This window comes from Ursus americanus, chromosome 28, assembly GCF_024610735.1.
Source record: "Ursus americanus isolate L20-20 chromosome 28, mUrsAme1.1.p, whole genome shotgun sequence".
In the NCBI taxonomy this organism is placed as follows: Eukaryota; Metazoa; Chordata; class Mammalia; order Carnivora; family Ursidae; genus Ursus; species Ursus americanus.
The window spans coordinates 22,376,464-22,392,124 of record NC_142154.1 but is presented as its reverse complement, the minus strand read 5'-3'; the positions used below and the strand labels follow the sequence as shown (position 1 = coordinate 22,392,124).

Sequence of the window (15,661 nt, the reverse complement as noted above, 5' to 3'; positions counted from 1 at the left end):
GTAAATAACAAAATAGACTATATCCCTCAACAGTCCCTCCATTTTTTCATTCAACTTTTACATATTTGATGTTATTGTATTAGCCTATTCTTCCAATAATAAAATTCCTGTACCATTCCTTCTTGAATTAAACCATCTATGCATCAGTATATCTATTAAGCCACCCTGAAAGCATCAATGATGCTATCACACTCACACAAACCATTTATGTATGCACTGATCCCTACATTCATCATTACCGTAGCCAGCCACATTTCCAGCTATTAATCTAAACACCCATTTACCTATTCATGGTGCATGAATCCAACAATCCATTCTGGAATCCAATCAAATTCTAACATCAAGGTATTGAACCAACTGTACCTTCACTGAACATTAAGTCCACCAATGCATACATTCCTCCAATGTTTTTTCAAAACATTAATTCTTGATCCTTGCATCTAGCAATCCACTTAATATTCTAGTTTCCATCCATTCTTTCAGTCATCCAATTTTGCATTAATTCATCCTCTGTTGTACCCTCAATTATATAAAGCAATAGTTCCTTATATCCACCTTTGCAGCTGACTTTTAAAATACCACATCTTGCATTCTTTCATCCGCTAATTTTTAAATCCATGTAAGCTCACATTATGCAGAAATTTCATCCATCATCCTTACATTCTTGTTATTCACCGCTATAACCAAGTTTTAAACCATCAATCCAACCCTCCATTCTGTGCATGATTCATCCACCAATTCTTCAATTCTTACATGTAATTTATTCATTTATATTAGTCAGTTTGAATTCACAGTGGTTTCAAAATCTCACTGGCTTAACGAAACAAACATTTACTTCTCACTCATGAAAAGACTCTGTGGATCTAATCAAATGGATACCCAAAGTAGCTTTGTTCCATATGGGACTTTATCCTTCCAGGCTATTCTCCTTATGGTACCTCTGACTCAAAACATTCTATGATCACCACCAGTAAGAGATTAAGGAGACTTACATACGTGCTACTCAGGGCATAATTTGACTGAGTTTTACTGCCCAAGGAACTAAAGAATGTGTGACTGTTTAAGACTTAAAATGAACTTTAGGCCCCAACTCTCTATGAATAGAAAAGTTCTGTACTTCCCTTGGAGGATATATCCTACACTGTCAATCTTAAAATTAATTAAGCAGGATAATACAAATGAAACAATACATCAGAAGGTTGAGTTAGGGTCAGGAAGAACACAGGACAAGTAAGCATCTCCCAAGTCCTAGTAAAACATTTTCCATCGCCAAGGTATTACAATATATAATATATATTCCCAGTGTATATGTATCTCACATTGTACACTTTAAGTTTTGTAGCTTTTATTATGGTTTCCTTGTCCTTGCTTCATAACTGAACACGGGGAAGTGAGGTACAAATAACTTCTTTTTTAAAGTTCCTATGTCTCCATTCTGATGAATACCTCCATTTGCATCCATGAACATGGATGGAACTGGAGGGGATTATGCTAAGTGAAATAAGTCAAGCAGAGAAAGACAATGATCATATGGTTTCACTCATATGTGGAACATAAGTAGTGTGGAGAACCACAGGGGAAGGGAGGGAAAGCTGAATGGGAAGAAATCAGAGAGGGAGACAAACCATGAGGGATTGGGCTCTGGGAAACAAACAGGGTTACAGAGCGGAGGAGGTTGGGGGATGGGGTAACTGGGTTATGAGCATTAAAGAGGGCATGTGATGTGATGAGCACTGGGTGTTACATGCAACTAATAAATCGATGAACACCACATCAAGAACTAATGACATACTAATGACATACTATATGTTGGCTAATAGAACATAATAAAAAATAAATAAATAAATGGATAATCAATAAAGTTTCTAAGTCTCAGGATGCCTGGGTTGCTCAATCAGTTAAGTATCTGCCTTTGGCTCAGGTCATGATCCCCAAGTCCTGGAATGGAGTCCTGCATCAGGCTCCTTGCTCAGCGGGGGAGCCTGCTTCTCCCTCTGCCTCAGTTGTTCCCCCGTTTGTGCTCTCTCTTGCTCTTTCTCTCTGACAAATAAATAAAATCGTTAAAACACTAAAAATAAATACTTAAAAAAATGAAGTTCCTATGTCTCTGTATCAAGAGTAGGCAAAGTGAGACCTGACACACAAATCAGTGCAAATCACCTCTTGATAAAAGTGCACAACTGAGAAATACTGGACTTTTAGCTAGGTGAGTCTATTCTTTGTTCCCAATGAGAAGGGCACACAATTTAATGTGTAAGTAGAAAGTAAATTCAATATTTGAAGCCAGAGTGGTCTCATATGGTAGATATTATTATTGCTTAATATGTTCTTCCTACTCTCCCTTTGAAGACAAGAAATACACTTTGTAATCTAAGTTTACAGATGTGTATATGAATGATTTCTAAACTTCTAAAAAATTATTTCTCAACCTATTGTGCAATTTTCCATGTTCTCCCCCCAAATGACAATAAATTGTAAAATCTTATGTTGTGATGGTAGCAATATGAGACGATCACAATCTTTCTGGTATTTGGCCTATCAGTGACTGCCATGAATCCTGGACCCCTAAAAAATTCCTGTTGAAAAGTCTCTGTAAGAAATACATGTTTGTAATTTAAAGTAACTGAGATTTAGGAATTAACCTTTACTGAATCCACCTACCTATATATACTTTCAGGCATATATCCAACAAATCATTCATCCTTATGTCCATCTATTAATCTGTTCATTTTGCATTATCAGTGTACGTCCACACATCTATTTTTTATCCACACTCCCTTCCATTCTCACATTAACAGAGCTGTGAGTATAGCTGTGAGTACTAAACAGGTCCTAAATTATTTGCTTAAATGAACTTATTTTTCACTAATGGGCATCAAATCAGCACGACCAGAGGACTAACCTCGAATGATCTCTCTACTTTACAGTCTTTGCATAGTTGTGATGAGCACCGAGTGTTTTACCTTAAGTGTTCAATCACTATATTGTACACCTGAAACTAATATTACACTGTATGTTAACTAACTGGAATTTAAATAAAAATACGCAAGTAATGAATCATGGAACTTTACATCAAAAACTTGGGATGTACTGTATGGTGACTAACATAACATAATAAAAAGTTTTATTAAAAAATCAAAATAAATGTAAATGAAATAAAATAAAATGAAATCTTCTCACAGAATCTCAGGTATCTCTCTTATGAGTTTGCAATATTGAACAAATCCTTCAAGAGCTACCTCACATCATTCTGAAGGAAAATGAAAGGAGAGAAGAGCTCAGGATTTTGGAAATGTTCATTATTCCCAGCACACACACACACACACACACACACACACACACACACAAACACACTCCTGCCTTTACACTTACACAACTTTTAAAGGAATACCTATTCTTTTCTCTAGGATGCTAACAAAACAAAACCACCAATCCCTTGAATTCCTACCTAAATCAAAATTTATCCCATCCTTTTATTTCTTATTCCATAAAAACACCATTTATTACATAGGACATTGGATGTGAAAATTAGTTATTTATCAAAATTTTGTTGGAAGCCCTGTACTGTTTTCAGAAACCACTCAGGCAACAGAAACAAAGACCATTCACATAGTTGTGATGATAAAAACATCCTTTTGGGGTACCTGCGTGGCTCAGTTGTTTAAGTGCCTCCTTCAGCTCAGGTCATGATCCCAGAGTCCCAGATGGAGTCAGGCTCCCGGCTCAACCCTGGAGTCTCCTTCTCCTTTTGCCCCTCCTCCTGCTCAGCTCTCACTCTCTCTCTAATAAATAAATAAAATCTTTTAAAAAAAACATCATTTTGCTATCATCACTTCCTATATCCCGACACTATCTTATTTATACTTATATCCTAAAAATTATTCTATAGTAACTTACATGTATTCACCAATCCATTATAAGGTTACATATTACTGTAAGATGTATTTTGGATTTGCCACAGATTAAGTAAATTCACTAAATACTTGATCCCCATGCATAGAAGTTTTACATTTTACACTACCAACATCATATGATTTTGCCAGATTCCCCTCCCCTCAGCGTGTTGAAGGAGAATGTTGCCAATGTCTGCACTTACTGCATCTAATAGTTAAGAAGTTTATTATATCCAGTTTGTATTGTTAATTGTAAGTACACTTGCTAATAACAAATCCAAGGATACTTCCATATGATTAATAACAATTTCCATTTCTTCTGTGTCTGTTTAAATGAGTTTTCCTGAGATTTTATCGGTAGTTTTCTTCCCCATATTAAAATGTCTATATTAGGGAATTTCAGCATTCTTATATTACAAGTATCTTTCCTTAATTATCATTTGATGCTTGCTTTGCCTATTATTTTAACATTATCGAATTTATTGCATTCTTTCTTAACAATTCTAGAATTTAAATTATCAGGAATAAAATTTTCCTCACTCCTAGGTTAAAGAGAAATTCACCATGTTCTGTAATTCTGTAATTTCTTCAGTTTTAATTTAAACCTCTGATTCATGTAAAATCCTTCCTGCTCTATACCAGAAGAAATGGGTCAAACTTCATCTTTCTGAATTTGGCTAACAACTTCCACCAATGATTGCAGATAACCCTATTGTGCTTTCCACTTCCTAATGCACCTGTAAAGTTCTTGATTTTCTGGATTATTGCATTACTGTACATTCATGTGTAATAAATTACTTCTTTTTGATGTTCAATCTTAAGATAAACTTAGTGTCAGTTATCATTGCCAATTTTAAAACCTCAACTCTGAAAAATATTAGGTACATCCTACCTTTTGCAGTGATAGATATAAGGAACAGATCTACTGAGAATAAGATTCTTCTGTGACATATTTATTGCAAATATAAATATCTGAATCACCCTAGAGGAACCAGATAGCCTGCATTTATACCCGTTCTCATAAATACAATGCTACCCTTAGCCTGGAAAAGAGCCTTTTATTTTAAGTTCTGGGCTATACTAAATTTCATTAATACTTCTGTCTTCTCTGTCACCTTAATATCAAAAAATGTTGCTTTGATGATTACCAGGCAAGTGATATAACTAGAGCAGAAGGTGAAGAAGGAAAAAGGAAACAACAATAAAAGAAATGGTACTGTTACTTTTTAAAAAAGTGAACCAATATCAATATTATTTCACTCATATCTAAATTTAAGAAACAAAAAGAAGAGACAAAGAGAAAAAAAAAAGTCTTAAATACAGAAAACCGATGGTTACCAGGGGGAAGGTGGGTAGGGGGATAGTGAAAGCTGAAGGTGATTAAGAGCACACTTACTGTGATGAGCAATGAGTAATGTATAGAAATGTTGAATCACTATATTGTACACCTGAAACTGACAGAACATTGAATGTTAACTATACTTGAATAAAAAATTACATTTAAAAGCTAGCCAAAGGAAACTTATGAATACACCTCCAGATTCTTTGCTATCTGCTGTTCATCATTTATCTACATTAGAAATTGTTTCTCTATTATTTTCCATGAAGAAGTAAGTCTTCCTGCACTTCTCCCTAATCAAAATCTTTCATACATTTTCTATGCATGAAGACAAAGAAAGGGGCCATACATGTGAGATGTAATGCGAACAGACCAATGATGGCAGGGAAAGGCAATAAGCATTCAGTATAGAATATTATGTGACTTCTACTCTGCAACAAACCTGAGAAGGTGCTATCGTCCATCACTAAAAGAAATTAAATAATCTTTTCTTGGTGCCACTTGATAAAACTTATACACCATAGAAAAACACAAAATAACAAAATAAGGTCTACAGTATTCTTAAGAGATAGTTTTCAGAAAATAATTCAACAAATTGCCACTGCAAAATGGTATCAGATTCACCAACAACCAACTCATTTACTCAATTCTCATACATTTTATCTTAATTTTTATTTGCTAATGCACTCCCTCTTCTTAAACAAGTAACATATGATGTATTGCCCTTTATATTGAATTTCTGATGGAGGTTGCATACAATCTTTAAGAACATACAACTAATTGATAATGAGCATTTTCTATTTTTCTATTTTTTTCTATTTTTTTTTTTTATAAAGCAGACAATATGTACATTGGGATAGAATTCCAGCTGATCTTCAGGGTCATATAACCAGGTAGAGATGTCTGGATGGCTCAGTTGGTTAGGTATCTGACTCTTGATTTTAGCTCAGGTCACCATCTCAGGGTCCTGGGATCAAGCCCATGTTGGGCTCTGTGCTCTGCAGAGTTATGGACCTAGTAACTGACCTCTACAACAATTAATATCTGGCCATAGAATAAGAAATTAACACTATACTTGCTACACATGGAACTATTTCTCAACTGGGCTTCTATTACCAAAAAATATGACTGCATAATCAATTAATTTATAATGTAACTCCAAGAAAGTAGATAAACTAATTATATACTCAGTGGCAGCAACCAAGTATTACTCATGATTATATGGGATTACAGCATTAAAGTTATGGACCAAGGACTTAAAATGAGATAAACCAGATTCTACCTGAGTAACCTGCAAGCACAAGTATAAATACAATCAGGAAAAAGAGCACTGGGATAGGCAAGACCTCTTCTTAGCTACTTATGTATAATAACCAATTAAATACTTGTGAATTCTTTGAGATAAACACATTATTTGTCCTTACATTAAAGGTGAGTAAACTGAGACAGATCTATAGATGGAATAAAAGTAAAGTACCTATCTCACAAGAAACTTACAAAGCTATAGAACAAATTATGTAAAAATAAGAGAGAGTGCCATTTAGATTTGGTTGTTGGAGGGGAGGTGGATGGGAGGATGGGGTAACTGGGTGATGGGCATTAAAGAGGGCACCCGATGTAATGAGAATGGGGTGTTGTATATGCAACTGATGAATCACTAAATTCTACCTCTGAAACTAGTAATACAGTATATGTTATTTAAATTGAATTGATATAAAAAATTTAAAAAAAAACAATGTTCATGGCAACAGTCCTATTCTTCGAGTAATAATATTTACAATGGAATATGAAACACGTAATTGTTTTCAATATATTTGCAAATTTTTCAAAAGCTCATTCATGCTCATTCCCTATATATATGTGGAATAAAAATGAATTTTATAAAGCTTGAGAAAAAACATAACTACAAGTTGTAAAATAAATTCTATAAGTTGAATACATATTTGAATAAATTGGACAAATTAAAATGTATATTACTATTTTCCTATATTTATGTGTTTGTATTGGTTTCAATAACTTTAAGTTGAACACTATCATCACCTTTGCAATATAACTTAAATATTCAAATTGTTTTACAGTTCTATCTTTACACTACAGCACATATACAAATCATCTTTGGTGACTGATCATGCATCGAATTAATTATTCTATATTCTATTAGGAAATGGATCTCATATGCATCATACATTTTCTTTTGAATTAAGAATTTAAAATGGTTGATTTAGAAAACTCTTATTTTCTAACTGTTCCAATAAAGTATTTTATTTGTTTATTATTATGGTATGTTAGTCACCATACAGTACATCATAAACTAATGATGTACTGTTCCATGACCCATTGTTTGTGTATAACACCCAGTACTCCATGCAATACCTGCCCTCCTTAATACCCATCACCGGGCTGGCCCAATCTCCCCCCCTCCGCCCCGCAAAACCCTCTGTTTCCTGGGGTCCATAGTCTCTCATGGTTCATCTCCCCCTCTGTTTTCCCCCTTCACTTTCCCTTCCTTTTCCTAATGTTTTCCCTGCTATTCCTAATGTTCCACAAATAAGTGAAACCATTTGATTAATTGCCTTTCTCTGCTTGACTTATTTCACTTAGCATAATCTCCATCCATGTTGATGCAAATGTTGAGTAATCATCCTTTCTGATGGCTGAGTAATATTCCATTGTATATATGGACCACATCTTCCTTATCTATTCATCTTTTGAAGGGCATCTCGGCTCCTTCCACAGTTTGGCTTTCTGGACATTGCTGCTATGAACATTGGGGTGCATATAGCCCTTCTTTACATTACATCTGTATCTTTGAGGTAAATATCCAGTATTGCAATTGCTGTATCATAGGGTAGCATATTCTCAGACCACAATGCTTTGAAACTGGAACTCAATCATATGAAAAAATGTGGAAGAAACTCAAACACTTGGAAGCTAAGGGCCACCCTGCTCAAGAATGTTTGGGTCAATCTGGAAATTTAAGAACTTAAACGAACTTAAATGATTTATGGAAACCAATGAGAATGAAAATACATCAGTCCAAAACCTATGGGATATAGCAAAGGCAGTCCTAAGGGGGAAATACATAACCATCCAAGCCTCACTCAAAAGAATAGAAAAATCTAAAATACATACCCTATACTCACTCACACCTTAAACAACTGGAGATGTAACAACAAAGTAGGGCTAAGCCATGCATGAATAGAGACTTGATTATGATTAGAGCAGACATCAATGAATTAGAAACCAGAAATACAGAAGAGCAGATCAATGAAACTAGAAGCTTGTTCTTTGAAAGAATTAATTAGATCGATAAACCACTGGCCACACTTATCCAAAAGATAAGACAAAGGACCCAAATTATGAATGAAAGGGGAGAGATCACAACTAACAAATGCCAAAGAAATAGAAACAATTATTAGAAATTAGTATCAACAACTACATGGAATAAATTAAGCAACCTGAAAGAAATGGATGTCTTCCTGGAAACCTGGAAATGACCGTGGCTGAAACTGGAAGAAACTGACAACCTCATAGTAGTAACAAGATTGAAGGTGTGATCAAAAACGTCACAAAAAATAAGAGGCCAGGGCCTGATGGATTCCCTGGAGAATTCTACCAACCATTCAAAGAAGAAATAATACCTATTCTCCTGAAGCTGTTTCAAAAAAATAGAAACAGAAGGAAAACTTCCAAACTCATTCTTTGAGGCCAGCATTACCTTGATCCCAAAACCAGGCAAAGACCCCATCAAAAAGGAAATTACCGACAAATATCCCTGATGAATATGGACACAAAAATTCTCAACAAGATCCCAGTCAAAAGGATCCAACAGTACATTAAAAGTATTATCCGTCACGACCAGGTGGGATTCATCCCTGGGATGCAAGGGTGGTTCAACATTTGCAAATTGATCAGTGTGGCAGAACACATTAATAAGAGACAAGAATCATATGGTCCAAACATTTGCATCAACGTGAATGGGACTGGAGGAGATTATGCTGTGAAATAAGTCAAGCAGAGAAAGACAATTATCATATGGTTTCACTCATTTTTGCAACATAAGGAATAGCAGGGAGATCAGTAGGAGAAGGAAGGGAAGAATGAAGGGAGGGTAAACAGAAGGGGAAATAAACCATGAAGAGACTATGGACTCTGAGAAACAAACTGAGGGTTTTAGAGGGGAGGGGATGGGGGATGGGATAGGCCAGTGATGGGTATTAAGGAGGGCACATATTACATGGTGCACTGGGTGTTCTACTCAAACAATGGATCATGGAGCACTACATCAAAAACTAATCATGTACTATAGCAGTTCAATAAAGTCTCAAAGGATTAAAAAAAATCATATGATCCTCTCGACTGATGCAGAAAAAGCATTTGATAATATTCAGAAACCTTTCCTGATTAAAACCCTCCAGAGTGTACGAATAGAGAGTACCCTCTTCAATTTCACAAAAACCATCTATGAAAAGCACAAAGCAAATATCATTCTCAATGGGGAAAAGCTGAGAGCCTTTCCTTCAGATCAGGAACATGACAAGGATGCCCACTCTCACCACTATTGTTAATGTAGGACTGGAAGTCCTAGCAACAGCAATCAGACAACAAAAAGAAATAAAAGGTACTCAAATTGGCAAAGAAGAAGTCAAACGGCCTCTTTTCGCAGATGACATGATACTTTATGTGGAAAACCCAAAAGACTCCACCCCCAAATTACTAGAACTCATACAGCAATTCAGTAATGTGGCAGGATACAAAATCAATGCACAGAAATCAGTTGCTTTCCTATACAGAAAACTCTTATTTAAAATAAATTCCAGGGGTGCCTGGGTGGCTCAGTCGTTAAGCGTCTGCCTTCATCTCAGGGCGTGATCCCAGAGTCCTGGGATTGAGCCCCACATCAGGCTCCTCCACTGGGAGCCTGCTTCTTCCTCTCCCACTCCCCCTGCTTGTGTTCCCTCTCTCGCTGGCTGTCTCTCTGTGTCAAGTAAATAAATAAAATAAAATCTTTAAAAAATAAAACAAAATAAAATAAAATAAATTCCATATTAAGAGTAATTTTACTTAATTAAAGCAAAAGTTCATCTACTAATAAAATAATGACTAGAGGCCATGATTTTTAGATGAAAAGCTGATGGAAAAATTAAACACCAAATGATTCTTGACACTGTATAAAGACAAACAAAATATTACAATGTGATACAATAAGGTGTGTTCTTCTAGGAGGTGATATGGTGGAGTAGGAAGACCATAACCTTACCCTACTCCACATTTACAACCAAGTATTACATCACTCACATCCAAGTTAAAAAAACTGGAGAATGGGGGCGCCTGGGTGGCATAGCGGTTAAGCGTCTGCCTTCGGCTCAGGGCGTGATCCCGGCATTATGGGATCGAGCCCCACATCAGGCTCCTCCGCTGTGAGCCTGCTTCTTCCTCTCCCACTCCCCCTGCTTGTGTTCCCTCTCTCGCTGGCTGTCTCTATCTCTGTCAAATAAATAAATAAAATCTTTAAAAAAAAAACTGGAGAATGATACAAAGATAACAGAACAAAATCCATAACTAAATGTTTAGAAGTTGCATCAGAGGGGTTGAAACCACAGAGAGCAAGCATAACCCACAACAGGCAGAAAGTTCGTGCAGACATTTGGACTAAAAGGGAAATCTACTCAGGTACATTAGCACAATGCAAGCAATACCCATAGGAGACTCCCCTAAATGCAAAGTTCTGGTGAACCAGGGACATGACACTACAGGAACTCTTCTTCATAAAGCCACTGCATCCAAGAGCAGAGGATGTAGATAACTTTCCTAACACACGGAAACAGATATAGACAAATGGAGGAGACAGAAGAATTTGTCAAAATGAAAGAACATGATAAAAGCACAGGAGAACAATGAGAAAGAGAAATAAGTATAAGTCTGATAGAAAATTTAAAGTAATAATAATAAAGATACACAATGGACTTGAGAAAAGAATAGAGGGACATCAGTGGGACCCTTAACAAAGAGATAAAAAATAACAGATCAGAAATGAAGAACTCAATAAATGAAATTAAAAATACAGTATGTGGAATAAACAGGATGTTACAGGAAGCAGAGGAATGTATCAGTGACCTGGAGGATAAAGTAACAGAAAGCAATCAAGCTGAATAGATTAGAATCAAAACAAAACAAAACAAAACACTGCATAATGAGAATAGACTTTTAAGAACTCAGTGACTCTATCAAGCATAGTCACATTCGCATTATAGGGATCTGAGGAGAGAAAAACTGGGATAGAAAATATATTTGAAGAAACAACTAAAGATGCCCTTAATCCAGGGATGGAAACACAGATCCAAATCTGGGAAGCACAGAGATCCCCCATGAAATTCAATTCAAGCAGGTCCACACAAAGACACATAGTACTTAAAATGGCAAAAAAAAAAAAAAGTGATAAAAGGTTGAAAGAGAAATGAAGACATTTACATACAAAGAAAACCCCAAAAAGCTATCATCTCATTTTTCAGGAGAAACTTGGCATGCTAGAAGAAAGTGGCATGATACATTCAAGGTGGTGAAAGGTAAAAATCTGCAGCTAAAATATTCTATCCAAAAAGACTGTCATTCAGAATAGAAGGATGCACTACTAGGTATTTACCCCAAAGATATAGACGTAGTGAAGAGAAGGGCCATATGCACCCCAATGTTCATAGCAGCATTGCCCACAATAGCTAAATTGTGGAAGGAGCCGAGATGCCCTTCAACAGATGACTGGATTAAGAATATGTGGTCCAGGGGCACCTGGGTGGCTCAGTTGTTAAGCGTCTGCCTTTGGCCCAGGGCGTGATCCCAGGGTCCTGGGATCAAGCCCCACATCGGGCTCCCTGCTCCACTGGGAGCCTGCTTCTTCCTCTCCCACTCCCCCTGCTTCTGTTCCCTCTCTCACTGGCTGTGTCTCTGTCAAACAAATAAACAAAATCTTTAAAAAAAGTATGTGGTCCATATATACAATGGAATATTACTCAGCCATCAGAAAGAACGATTACCCAACATTTGCAGCAACATAGACGGGACTAGAGGAGATTATGCTAAGTGAAATAAATGCAGCAGAGAAAGACAATTATATGGTTTCACTCATTATGGAACATAAGAAATAGGAAGATTGGTAGGAGAAAGAAGGGAAGAATGAAGGGGGGGTAAACAGAAGGGTGAATGAACCATGAGACAATATGGACTCTGGGAAACAAACTAAGGGCTTCAGAGAGGAGGGGGATGGGGGATTGGGATAGGCTGGTGATGAGTATTAAGGACGGCACATATTGCATGGAGCACTGGGTGTTATACGCAAATAAGACTCATGGAACATTTACATCAAAAACTAAGGATATACTGTATGGTGACTAACATAATAAAAATTATTATAAAATAAAATAAAATTTTAAAATGAAAACAAACAAACAAAAAATGTTACATAAAGAGTTTCTCAGAAAAATAAAAACTACAGTTCATGACTACTAAACCAGCTCTACTAGAAATACTAAAGGGGACTCTGAGTGGAAAGGAAAGCCTAGGGGACCCTGGGAGGCTCAGTACGTTGAGCAACCAACCCTTGGTTTCAGCTCAGGTAATGATTTCAGGGGTCAAGAGATCGAACCCCATGTTGGGTTCCATGATTAAGAGGGGGTCTGTTTGGGGATTCTGTGCATCTGACCCTCCCCCCATGTGTACACACTCTCTTTCTCTGTAAAATAAATAAATAAATCTTATATAAAAAGAAAAAAAGGAAAGGCTATATGTGAGAGCACAAAAAGTAAAAAAACACAAAAGCAGTAAAAATAACTATTTCTGGCAATGGCTAGGTGGCTCAGCTGGTTAAGTGTCTGCCTTAGGCACAGGTCATGATCCTGGAGTCCTAGCTCAACAGGGAATCTGCTTCTCCCTCTCCCTCTGCTACAAGCTCTCTCTCTCTCTCTTTCTCTTTGTCAAATAAATAAAGTATTTTAAAAATAACTATTTCTATAAAAATCAGTCATTCATAAAATGAAAAGATATAAAATATGATTCCAAATATCTCAAAACTGGAGGGGACAAGAGTAAACAATGAGTTCAAGAATAAGTGACCATCAGCTTAATGTAGACTGCTATATGCAAATGATGGAATATATAAACCAAATGGTAATCACAAATAAAAATACAGTAATAGATATGAAAAAACATAAAGAGTAAAGAACCCAAGTATATAGTAAAGAAAACAAAAAACTTGGGGCATCTGGGTAGCTCAGTAGGTTAAACGTCTGCCTTCAGCTCAGGTCATGATCCCAGGGTTCTGGGAAGGAGCCCCACATTGGGCTTCCCTGCTCAGGGGGGAGCCTGCTTCTCCCTCTAGCTCTGCCTGCCATTCCCCCTGCTTGTGCTCTCTCTGTCGAATGAATAAATAAAATCTTTGAAAAAAAAAACATGAATGATAAAGATCAGGAAAAAACCTACATAAACTATTAAAATCCTAGAGAAGAATACAGGCAATAAGACATCAGCCATAGTAATGTCTTACTAGATAGATAGGTCTCCTGAGGCAACAGAAACAAACACAAAAATAAATTATTGGACCTACACCAAAATAAAAAGGTCCATCATAGTAAAGGAAAAAAAATCAAGAAAACTGAAAGGCAACCAACAGAACAGGAAAAGATATTTGCAAATAACACATCTGATAAAAGGCTAGTATCCAAAATATATAAAGAACTTCTAAAACTCAACAACCAAAAACTGAATAATCCAATTAAAATACATTGTTCCAAGGAAGATATGCAGAGGCCAACAGACACATGAAAAGATGCTCAACATCAGTCAAAATCAGGGAGATACAAATCAAAACTACAATGAGATATCACTTCACACCAATCAGAATGGCTAATATTACAACACAAGAAACAGCAGATATTGGTGGGGATGCAGAGAAAGGGGAATCTTCTTATATTGTTGGTGGGAATACAAAATGGTCTAGCCATTCTGGAAAACAGTATGGAGTTTCCACGAAAAGTAAAACAGAAAAAAAAAAAATAGAACTACATCACAATCCAGCAAATTCACTACTGGGTACTTACCTGAGAATACAAAAATACTAATTCAAAGGGACATGCACCCCAATTTTTCTACCAGCATTACCTAAAATAGCCAAAATATGGAAACAGCCCAAGCGTCCATCGACTGATGGATGGATAAAGGAGATGTGGTATATATACACAACGGCATATTAGTCAACCACAAAAAAGAACAAAATCTTGCCATCTGCAACATGGATGGAGCTAGAGAGTATTATGCTAAGTGAAATAAGTCAGTCAGAGAAAGAAATACCATATGATTTCACACATATGTGGAATTTAAGAAGAAAAAAAATGAGCATATGGAAAAAAAAGAGAGAGGCCAACAAAGAAACGGACTCTTAAGTATACATAATAAATTGATGGTTACCAGAGGGGAGGTGGATGGGAGGATGGGTAAAATAGGTGATGGGGATTAAGGAGGGCATTTGAGATGAGCACCAGTTGTTGTATGGAAGCGTTAAACCACTAAATTGTACACCTCAATCTAATATTGGACAGTATGTTAACTAACTGGAATTTATTTGAAAACCTCAAAAAATAAAAAGACAACCACAAAACAAGTAACAAAATGCAATAAATACATATATATCGCTAAGTATTTTGAATGGAAATGGACAAAATGCTCCAAAAGACATAGGGTATAAGATTAGATGAAAAATGAAGACCCAGAAGTCCCTGACTGGTTCAGATGATAGAGCGTATGATTGATCTTGGCATCATGAGTTCAAGTCCCATATTAGGTATAGACTTAAAAATATATAAAATATTTTTTTAAAAATAGAAACCATCTATATGCTACCTACAAGAGACTCATTTCAGACTGAAGTCATCCACAGACTGAGGGTGAGGGGGTAGAGAAACATTTATCATGCAAATTGGCTTAGCCAGAGTAGCAATACTCAGAGTGGACAAAATGGACTTCAACACAAAGTTTGTAAAAGGAGACAGAGGGAGGGCCTGAGAAATGGCTGAGGGATGAAACCTTAGTTTTGTCTGGTCCCAAGAATTCAGCTAGATAGCTATCAAATCATTCTGAACACCTGCAAACTCAACCAGAGATCCAAGAAAAGAATAGCTTCAACTCCGCAAATAGAAAAGCGAACACTTTCTCCAAGGTGGGAGGGGTGGAAAAGTGAATCCCAGGAAATACATGGGAAGCTAAATCGAGAGGGGAGACTCCATTAGCTGATGACCAGAAAGTCCTATAGCAGCACAGCACAAAATCACAACTTTTACAAGTCTGCTCCAGTGAGGGAAGTCCCTGCCTGAAAGGTGCTCAGTTGGTAAAGATGGGTGGGATCCTAGGTGGGACAGTGTGGACTCAGGACACAGGGTCGCAG

At 36.5% G+C, this 15,661-nt stretch overlaps 1 protein-coding gene across 1 annotated transcript in view; it reads right to left on the bottom strand.

Annotated features, from left to right (window-relative positions):
* LOC123790751 (uncharacterized) overlaps positions 1-15,661 on the bottom strand; it is a 194,927-nt gene that overhangs the window by 136,887 nt on the left and 42,379 nt on the right. The window contains exons 10-11 of the mRNA XM_087856726.1: positions 5,290-5,347; positions 3,645-3,782 (exon numbers count right to left, since the gene is read on the bottom strand). The gene's annotated coding sequence lies outside the window, so the exon portion shown is untranslated. The remainder of the gene's footprint in view (positions 1-3,644; positions 3,783-5,289; positions 5,348-15,661) is intronic.